At 47.1% G+C, this 9907-nt stretch overlaps 1 long non-coding RNA gene across 1 annotated transcript; it reads right to left on the bottom strand.

Annotated features, from left to right (window-relative positions):
• Positions 1–224: 224 nt before the first annotated feature.
• Positions 225–8798, bottom strand: LOC140212683 (uncharacterized). The gene is made up of 3 exons (XR_011889768.1): positions 8748–8798; positions 1232–1401; positions 225–373 (listed from the first exon to the last, which is right to left on the bottom strand). It is a non-coding gene; the product is annotated as an uncharacterized lncRNA (long non-coding RNA).
• Between the last annotated feature and the right edge of the window lie 1109 nt (positions 8799–9907).

The raw sequence follows: 9907 nt of genomic DNA, 5'->3' as shown, positions 1-9907 counted from the left end.
GTCAATATTCCCACCGCTGTCTCTCCCTCCCTCAACCATACAGGTAAAATATCATCAACACGTTATCTACGGGGGAGGCAAAAGGACTGATGCAACATGACAGTGGTTTACAAGCTTTAAGTATATTTAATACGTTTTGGAAAGAGATACATTTACAAAAAGCAGGAGGTTAAGGACTAAAATTTTGACTCAGTAGATCAGTAAGATATAAAATGATTCCTTCTCAAATTTAAGCAGCGTTGTATCATGTCCAAGACGGAAGAGTCTGGAGCGCAAGTGGACAGGGGCATCAGTGCACTGTAGAGGCGTTGCATCGCCTAGGAACGGCTGAAGCGGTTTTCTGCAGATCATTGCCAACGTGGACTGTTACCACCTGCAAGATGAAAAGTGAAAATTTACTTTGAACTTGGAACTTTGAAAAATTTTCTATCGAAGTATGTACAGTATTGTGCCAAATTCTTAGGGGCAGACACACACACACAAACATATATACAAATAGCGTGCCAAAGACTTTTGGACAGCACTGTAGTAATTTTATGCATTACACTATACTGCTGCTGCAAAAAAATACAGATTTCATTATGTATGTGAGTGATGATCAATCTGATTCTGATGTGGGTCTCTATTGTGGACTGGGAGAGGGGGGGATCATGGTTGGGAATAGGGGAAGGGAGAGGCAGTGAGTGGGAAGCACCAGAGAGACATCTGTAATGATCAATAAACCAATTGTTTGGAATCAAATGGCCTTGCCTGGTGTCTCAGGGCTGGGTGTGTCTGCAACCACACCATCCAAGTGCACTGGCACTCCTCCTCTGCCACCTGACCCACACCCCTCCCGCGGTGCACCACCCTCGACATTCCCAACATTCTTTGCTCCTGCCAGATTTACAAACTCGATCTCCGCTCCATGTTGACAACTACAGGGCCGTGTGCAGAAGTCTCAGGCACCCTAGCTAGATAGATATGTAACGCTCGGCTCGATCAACTCACGTCCGTCTAGGGGAACTGCCGGAGGCCCTACCAAACTGTGTACTCACGTTTGCATAGGTGCTATGTAATGCACCCCGATACAAGCCCACACTGTAAAATATCAGTCAATACACAATGTACAGTTAAGTTACACTTTATAACTCTTTTTGGTGGTGTGGTTAGTGGACACAAAAAAAAACAAAGGTGCCACTCAGTAAATTTGTCAGATTTGTGCACCAAATTGAGTCATTGGAGCTCACACCTCCCCGATCCGTCCACGAACGACCTCCGAACCTCCAACAACCTCCGAACTGTCGAATTCCGGTATCCGCCGACCGCTCCTGCACTTGTCTGTCCTCTTCACTCGCCTTGAGCAGGTATTCAAATTGGCTGTGACATATATGTGAATAGGGCTTCTTATAATGTCAGGCACTAAACCAAGATAAAAGAAATACATGAATTCCCGAGCTCCACAGAAATACAGTGATAGTTACGACATTAACAAGATTATAGCCTATCACTACATTTCAATGTATAACTGGTACAATAAAACATATAATACTTAATTTAATAATATGACAAAGTATTGCATGGTTGTACACACTAATTATCATAAAATATAATTATCAAGCAAGTAAAGTAACATTGTTTGCTCAGAAGCCTCACTGTTAGTGAGAAAAATTTACTTTTGTATTCGTGACCACCACAGATGTCGCCTTACTTATACAACTGAGTCAAAGCAGACAGCAGGGCCTGTAGTGTTGAGCAGTGTTCCTAAGCAGGTATAAAAATAACAGAAATAAAGCAAATAAGTTTTTTACACTTTCAGCCACCTATATTGGAATCAAGTATGAAAAAAGAACATCTGATGAACTATTGGTAAAGCCACGAATATTGGTGAATATTAGTATCAAAAGCGGTAGGTTGGCAACTCTGCCTCATACCGTTTCTCTTGCAGAAATGGTTGGACAGGAAGTGTACCTGCGTGTGTGGATACTCACAATATCCTCACACACCGGGTATTACATGGTTAGACCAATACAGATCCTGTTTAGTCTTTAAATATATGAAAAGTGAAAGAAGCTTGAATCTTTACAGAAATTATAATCACATCTATACGAATAGAAAATATCATATTTTGGAAGTGAGAAATGTTAACTGGAGGAGAGCAACCATTTGGGAGGGTTGGAAATGTATTTCATCTCGTTCATTGCTCACTAAATTACTCTTTTTCCTATCAACACAAAGAGAAAAGGAGCCTCTTTCCAATCAACTATAGCGGCCGCTGTTAAGTTCCCCGCTTGTATATTTTGACATTTTTTACAGAGGTGCTGGAGTGGCACTCCAGTGAGATCCGGCAGCACTGCACCCCTGGTTGAGGGGTAATAACTGTCCCTGAACCTGGTGGTGTGGGTCCTGAGGCTCCTGTACCTCCTTCCTGATGGTCGAGGGGTAATAACTGTCCCTGAACCTGGTGGTGTGGGACCTGAGACTCCTGTACCTCCTTCCTGATGGTTGAGGGGTAATAACTGTCCCTGAACCTGGTGGTGTGGGACCTGAGACTCCTGTACCTCCTTCCTGATGGTTGTGGGGTAATAACTGTTCCTGACCCTGGTGGTGTGGTTCCTGAGGCTCCTGTACCTCCTTCCTGATGGTTGTTGGGTAATAATTGTTCCTGAACCTGGTGGTGTGAGTCCTGAAGCTTCTGTACCTCCTTCTTGATGGTTGTTGGGTAATAATTGTTCCTGAACCTGGTGGTGTGGGTCCTGAGGCTCCTGTACCTCCTTCCTGATGGTTGAGGTGTAATAACTGTGCATGAACCTGGTGGTGTGGGTCCTGAGGCTCCTGTACCTCCTTCCTGATGGTTGAGGGGTAATAACTGTCCCTGAACCTGGTGGTGTGGGTCCTGAGGCTCCTGTACCTCCTTCCTGATGGTTGAGGTGTAATAACTGTGCATGAACCTGGTGGTGTGGGTCCTGAGGCTCCTGTACCTCCTTCCTGATGGTTGAGGGGTAATAACTGTCCCTGAACCTGGTGGTGTGGGTCCTGAGGCTCCTGTACCTCCTTCCTGATGGTTGTGGGGTAATAACTGTTCCTGAACCTGGTGGTGTGGGTCCTGAGGATCCTGTACCTCCTTCCTGATGGTTGAGGGGTAATAACTGTCCCTGAACCTGGTGGTGTGGGACCTGAGGCTCCTGTACCTCCTTCCTGATGGTTGTGGGGTAATAACTGTTCCTGAACCTGGTGGTGTGGGACCTGAGGCTCCTGTACCTCCTTCCTGATGGTTGATGGGTAATAACTGTTCCTGAACCTGGTGGTGTGGGTCCTGAGGCTCCTGTACCTCCTTCCTGATGGCTGAGGGGTAATAACTGTCCCTGAACCTGGTGGCACTGAAGGCGTTATGCTGACTGCGGTGCTTTACAGACACTTAGATGGGCTTTTTTTTTAAATATAAACCTGCCATGATTGTTGAGGTCCCTTTATCTAATCCTGGGTTTTGAGCAACAGGTAGAGCCACGGAGGAGCAAAGCTGGGGGCTTGGAGGACACGCACAGCTTCCCTCTGCTCCTGTCCTCAGTCACCCTCTCGGGATAGGCTGATGCGTTGGGAAACCTCTCGGCAACTTGATTCTGCTGGTGCTCGGGCTGGTTCCTACAGTCCGGTTCCATGACACTGTCCCGTAGCCAACTCATGCAGCAGATCCTGTCTGGGGTATGAACTGAATACTTTAGCTATTGAAAAACATTCAAGATTGCTTAGTGTCATTTAGTGCCGGTACTGTAAAGTATTGTGCTAACCACTACGCTACAGTATTGCCCCACGGAATCCCCATGCAGTCTAGCAGAGTTTGAGCAGTTTTGTAAAGAAGGAAGGGGAAGAGGAAAAATTGCAGTGCCCAGATGTGCAAAGCTGATGGAGACCTGTCCACACAGACTCAAGGCTGTAATTGCTGCCAAAGGTGCATCTGTTAAATAGTGACTTGAAGGGGAAAAATACTTATGCAGTCAATTGTTTTGTGTTTAATAATTGTAATTAATTTAGAGCACTTTGTAGAGATCTGTTTTCACTTGGTCACAAAAGAGTTTTTCTCTGTTGATCAGTGTCAAAACAGCCAAATTAAATCCACTATGATTCAGTGTTGTAAAACAACAAAACATGAAAACCTCCAAGGGGGACGAATACTTTTTTAGAGGCACTGTACACACAATTACTGACAAGCAATCATTTGCAAGAGAAGACAAACTGTGCAGATACAAAGAAAAAACAGATAATACTGAGAACACAAACTGTGGAGTCCCTGCAAGTGAGGAAACCCAGATTTTGAGTTTAGAAGGCTAAAAGGTTGTATTTCACTTACTGTAACCCCAGCAGTTGCAATAGGAATCACGCTGATCCCGAGGTGCATTTGAAGTCTCCTCCGTGACATTAGCATGCCCTGCGGCATCAGTCTGGAACAATTCACGTTCCTTGCCAGGCCCATTTGGCTGCGGTTGCGTTTCAGGAATTAGACAACTTCTTGATGACCTGCGAGGCGGCGTGCAGGTTGCCCGCTGCGCTCAGCGTCTCTCTTGCGGCCTTTTGCGCCCCCACCCCCCCGGGGAAATGCCTGGGCCTCGGGGCCACCTTGGCTCCTGGGCTGATTCTGGACTTCAGGGTGGAATTGCCTCGAGCTCCCATTCTGCTCTGTGCTTTCGGCCGGCAGCGTGCTGCACGCGTCCACTAGTTTGGTTTCCTCCCCAACAACTGTGTTCTTCTGGTCAAGCTCCTCGAAGATCTCTGACTGGGTATTCTGAAGAAAAAAATAGACGAAAGGTTTAGAACACAGAATGTTGCAGGCTATTCAGCCCACAATGTTGTGCTGACCTCATAACCTATTCGTAGATAGACCGTAAATCTTAGCAACAGAATTAGGCCACTTGGCCCTCCGAGTCAGCTCCACCATTCCTTCATGGCTGATTTATTGTCCATCCCAACCCCAGTCTTCTGCCTTTTCCCCGTAACCTCTGACACCCTTACTAATCAAGAGTCTCTTAACCTTCATTTTAAGTACACCCAATGACTTGGCCTCCACAGCCGTCTGTGGCGATGAATTCCACAGATTCACCACCCTCTGGCTAAAGAAATTCCCCCTCATCTCCATTCTAAAGGGACGTCCTTCTATTCCATCATGGCTGATTTATAACCTCAACCACTTTCTCCTGCCTTCTCGCCGTAACCTTTGATGCCCTGACTAATCAAGAGCCTATCAAACTCTGGTTTTAAATATCCCCAATGACTTGGCCTCCACAGCCGCCTGAGGCGATGAATTCCAGATTCACCACCCTCTGGCTGAAGAAATTCTTCCCCATCTCTGTTCTGAAGTGATGAACCTCATTTCTGAGGCTGCACTGTCTGGTACTCCCCTCTCCCACTTTCTGAAACATCCTCTCCACGTCCGCTCTGTCTAGACATTCCAGTCTAACCTGACTGAGATATTTTAAAGAAAAGGCACGGTGTTGGATCAGTTTAACATTCTCAGAAAATAATTGCAAGGGACCCGTTAGTATCTGTTCAAAACTTGGACAGCTTCTTTCAGGATGGGCAAAGCAGTAACTGCATTTGCCACCTGGAAACATGAGGGGAAACTTTTTCACTCAGAGGGTGGGAAGAGTTTGGAACGAGCTGCCAGCGTAAGTGGTGCGTGCGAGCTCAGTTTCCACGTTTAAGAGAAGTTTGGGTAGGTACATGGATGGTAGGGGATATGGAGGGCAATGGTCCCGGTGCAGGTCGATGGGAAGAGACCGTGTCAAATGGCTCAGCATGGACTAGATGGGTTGAAGGGCCTGTTTCTCTGCTGTATTTTTCTATGACTCTCTGACGCCGCAGGAATCTTCCACCTTGTGGAAATGGAGCTTTCCTAACTGCTTTCACCCCCCCCACCACCTGGGCATGGGGTTAAACACCCAGAGCTACAGAAACCCCAACAGAAGCTCCATCCCTGGGAGAGGAAGGATATGCCAAGAAGATGGGCCACACCTGGGAACAGGTTGAAAGACTGGCCCTGGACGGAGGACTCTGGTGAGCTGCTGTCAAAGGCCTGTGCCTCAGATGGGGCCGGTGGTTCTGTAAGTTGGTGTTCGCTCCCCACAGTGCATTCTCGATCCAGCCAAGCCACTACAATCAGGGGGCCGGTTCAGGCCGAGCAGTGATGGAACCACTGAACAGACTCTCTATACCCTGACTGGCCTGATCTCAAATAATAACAAGGCGGCCCACAGAGAAGAGATCATCACCCTGACACAGTGGTGTCAAGAAAACAACCTCTCCTTCAATGTCACAAAAACAAAGGAGCTGGTTGTGGACTACAGGAGGAATGGAGACATCAATTGATCTGGGGTTGAGAGGGTGAACAGCTTTAAGTTCCTCGGTATACACATCACCGAGGATCTCACGTGGTCTGTACATACTGGCTGTGTGGTGAAAAAAGCACAGCAACGCCTCTTTCACCTCAGACGTTGAAGAAATTCGGCATGAGTCCCCAGATCCTAAGGACTGTCTACAGGGACACAACTGAGAGCATCCTGACTGGCTGCATCACTGTCTGGTACGGGAACTGTACTTCCCTCAATCGCAGGACTCTGCAGAGAGTGGTGTGGACTGCCCAACGCATCTGTAGTTGTGAACTTCCCATGATTCAGGACACTTACAAGGACAGGTGTGTACAAAGGGCCTGCAGGATCATTGGGGACTCGAGTCACCCCAACCACAAACTGTTCCAGTTGCTACCATCTGGGAAATGGTACCGCAGCATTAAAGCCAGGATCAACAGGCTCCAGGACAGCTTCTTCCACCAGGCCATCAGACTGATTAATTCATGCTGACACTACTGTATTTCTGAGCTATATTGACTGTACTGTTGTATAACTTACTGTACATACTATTTATTACAAATTACTACAATTTACACATTGCACATTCAGACAGAGATGTACCGTAAAGATTTTCACTCCTTGTGTATGTGAAGGATGTAAGAAATAATATTCAATTCAATCAAATTCAATTCGGCCTCCCACTGGGTCAGTGAGATGGGCTGGCAGCTGCTCTTCCCACACCTGTTCGCTCCCCTGTCGCAGTTTTTCCCGTGACCCTGTCCCATGCACGATTTCTGTTCATTTCCATCTTGCAGACCGTTCTCAGGAACTGAACCCTGTCATAACCCCGAGAGAGCCTGTCAATGCATGGAATCCTATAAGGGTCATAGAATGCATCGAGTCACCGGGTGGTGAATCTGTGAAATTCGTTGCCACGAGACGGCTGCTGAGACCAGGTCATCGGGTATATTGAAACCGAAGGTTGGTAGGTTCTTGATTATGGGGAGAAGGCAGGAGAACGGGGTTGAGGGAGATAGTAAATCAGCCACGATGGAATGGCAGAGCAGACTCAATGGGCCAAATGGCCTAATTCTGCTCCCACGTCTTATGGTCTTACTGAGGCCGAAAAATTCATGAAGTCTGCTCCAGTTTCTAGTATTTTCTAAAATTCTGTCGTCTTAACATGAATTTTATAAGCTCAATGGTAGAGTATTTGAGTACAGATAAACAGCCAAAGTGTCATCTAGTTCATAAACAGGCCTTTCAGCACATCCAGGCCATGCCAATTTATTAATCTGCCTAGTCCTGTCAACAAGCACCTGGACTGTAGCCATCCCTCCCCTCCCATCTATGGACCCATCCAAACTTCTCTTCAATATTGCAATCTAACCACACTTTACCACTTCCGCTGGCAGCTCATTCCACACTCGTACCACCCTCTGAGTGAAGAAGATTCCCCTCAGGTTCCCCTAGGGCACTCACCTTTCCCCTTAATCTATGACCTCTAGTTCAGTGCCACCCAACCTCAGTGGGAAAAGCCTGCCTGCCTTTACACTATGGATACCTCTCATCATTTTGTACACCTCAATCAAGTCTCCCCTCCACCTCCTACGCCCCGGGGAATGAAGTCCCAACCAGTTCAGCCTTTTCCTATAACCCATGTCCTCAAGTCCCCGTAATCGTGGTTGGCATTAGGCCAAAGGGACCGACAGCTCTATGACTATGACTTGGGCTTCTTGTCCACACAGGCCCTGGTCAATTCAAATTCTCAACTTGCCTATGTGTGATTTAGAACATAGATCATCAAACACCACAGCACAGTGCATTCCTTTTCACCCACGATGTTGTACCAATTTTAACCTACTTTAAGATCAATCTAACCCTTCTCTCCTACTTAACCCTCTGTCTTTTGATCATCATGTGTTCATCTCAGCATTTGTTTAATGCCCCTAATGTATTTGCCTTTAGCACCCATGACAGGGCGTTCCATGCACCCACTACTCTCTGCCTCTACTATCCCCTCTGTACTTCCCTCCGATCACCTTGAAACTATGCCTCCATTTCCACCTGGGAAGAAAATTCTGGCTGTCGAATTGATTTGTGCTTCTTATCGTCTTATACACTTCCATCAAGTCATCCCTCATCCTTCTTCGCTCCAAAGAGAAAAGCCTCAGCTGGCAAAACCTATCTTCACCAGACATGTCCTCTAGTTCAGACAGCATCCTGGTAAATCTCCTCTGCACCTCACCTAAAGCTTCCACATCCTTCCTGTAATGAGGTGACTGGAACTGAACACAATGCTCCCCAAGTGTAGTCTAACTAGGGTTTTGTTAGAGCTGCAACATTACCTTGCGCCTCTTGAACTCAATCCCCTACCTAATGAAGGTGAACACAAGATATGCCTTCTTAACCACCTTAACAACTTACGTGGTAACTTCAAGAGATCTATGGACCTGGATCCCAAGAACCCTCTGTTTCTCCAAATTGCTCAGAATACTACCATTAACTTTGTAATCTGCCTTCAAATTCTCGGTTTTGGACTTGCTAGTGATCAAGCTCTTGGGCTTCAACTTCGCCCGACCAAAATCAACCACTGTAGAAAGACTGTTTCTACTTACATTGGTTATATTTTCTTTGGATGAAATGGACACAGGCTGGGCTCGACTCTGAGGCTTTACTTTGATCTGCGTTAGTAGCTTGTTATGTGGCTGAAGTCGCCCTTCTTCCAGGTCCTGGTTTTGCAGCTGGGCCACATGCTGAGCCTGGGACACTGGTTGAAATTGGTCGTCCTGTTGGGCTTGGAGCTCTGGCTTGGCCTGAGCCTCAGGGTTCAATTGATTATCGACCAGCACCTGAGATCCAAAGTCAGCCCCCTTCTGATTCTTTTGCTGGGTCTCCAGTAGAGATGGGTATTGTGACTCCTGCCCATTTTCATCTCGTGCTTCCTGCTGCTCCAGGTCTTTGGCCTCTTTCAGAGCTTGGGGCTCCAGTGGGACCAGATCTTGAACCTGCTGCTGATCCCCATCTTTGGCCTCTTGTTGATCCAGGATTTATGCCTGCTGTTGATCAAGGCCTTGAACCTGCTGTTGATCAAGGCCTTGAACCTGCTGTTGATTAAGGCCTTGGGCCTGCTGTTGATTAAGGCCTTGGGCCTACTGTTGATCAAGGCCTTGGGCCTGCTGTTGATTAAGGCCTTGGGCCTACTGTTGATCAAGGCCTTGGGCCTGCTGTTGGAACTTTTGCACATTGGCCTCACTCACAGCATTTCCCTCTTGTGCTTCAGCAGGGATCTCCAATGGAACCTCTGTCTGCTCCTGCTTCTGGCCTGGTTCTTTCTGCTCTGCTTGGGATTGTTTCTGGAGCAGCGAGCAGTGTTCTGTGCCATCGGTCTTCTGTTCAGAAACCAGCTCTGGCTCAACATCTGCTCTGCCTGGAGACAATTCACAGCTGTGGCCCCATTCTTCCCCTCCCAGCTGCCTGCTCGCTGGCTTGGGCTGCAGACAATTTCTACCACTTGGCTGGTCTGAAGGAGACAGAAGAAAAAAAATTTGAAAACAGCTGGCATTTTAAAACACTCAGTAAAAAAC

Source organism: Mobula birostris, chromosome 20 (assembly GCF_030028105.1).
Source record: "Mobula birostris isolate sMobBir1 chromosome 20, sMobBir1.hap1, whole genome shotgun sequence".
Lineage (NCBI taxonomy): Eukaryota > Metazoa > Chordata > Chondrichthyes > Myliobatiformes > Myliobatidae > Mobula > Mobula birostris.
This window is presented reverse-complemented; position numbering and strand designations above follow the sequence as displayed.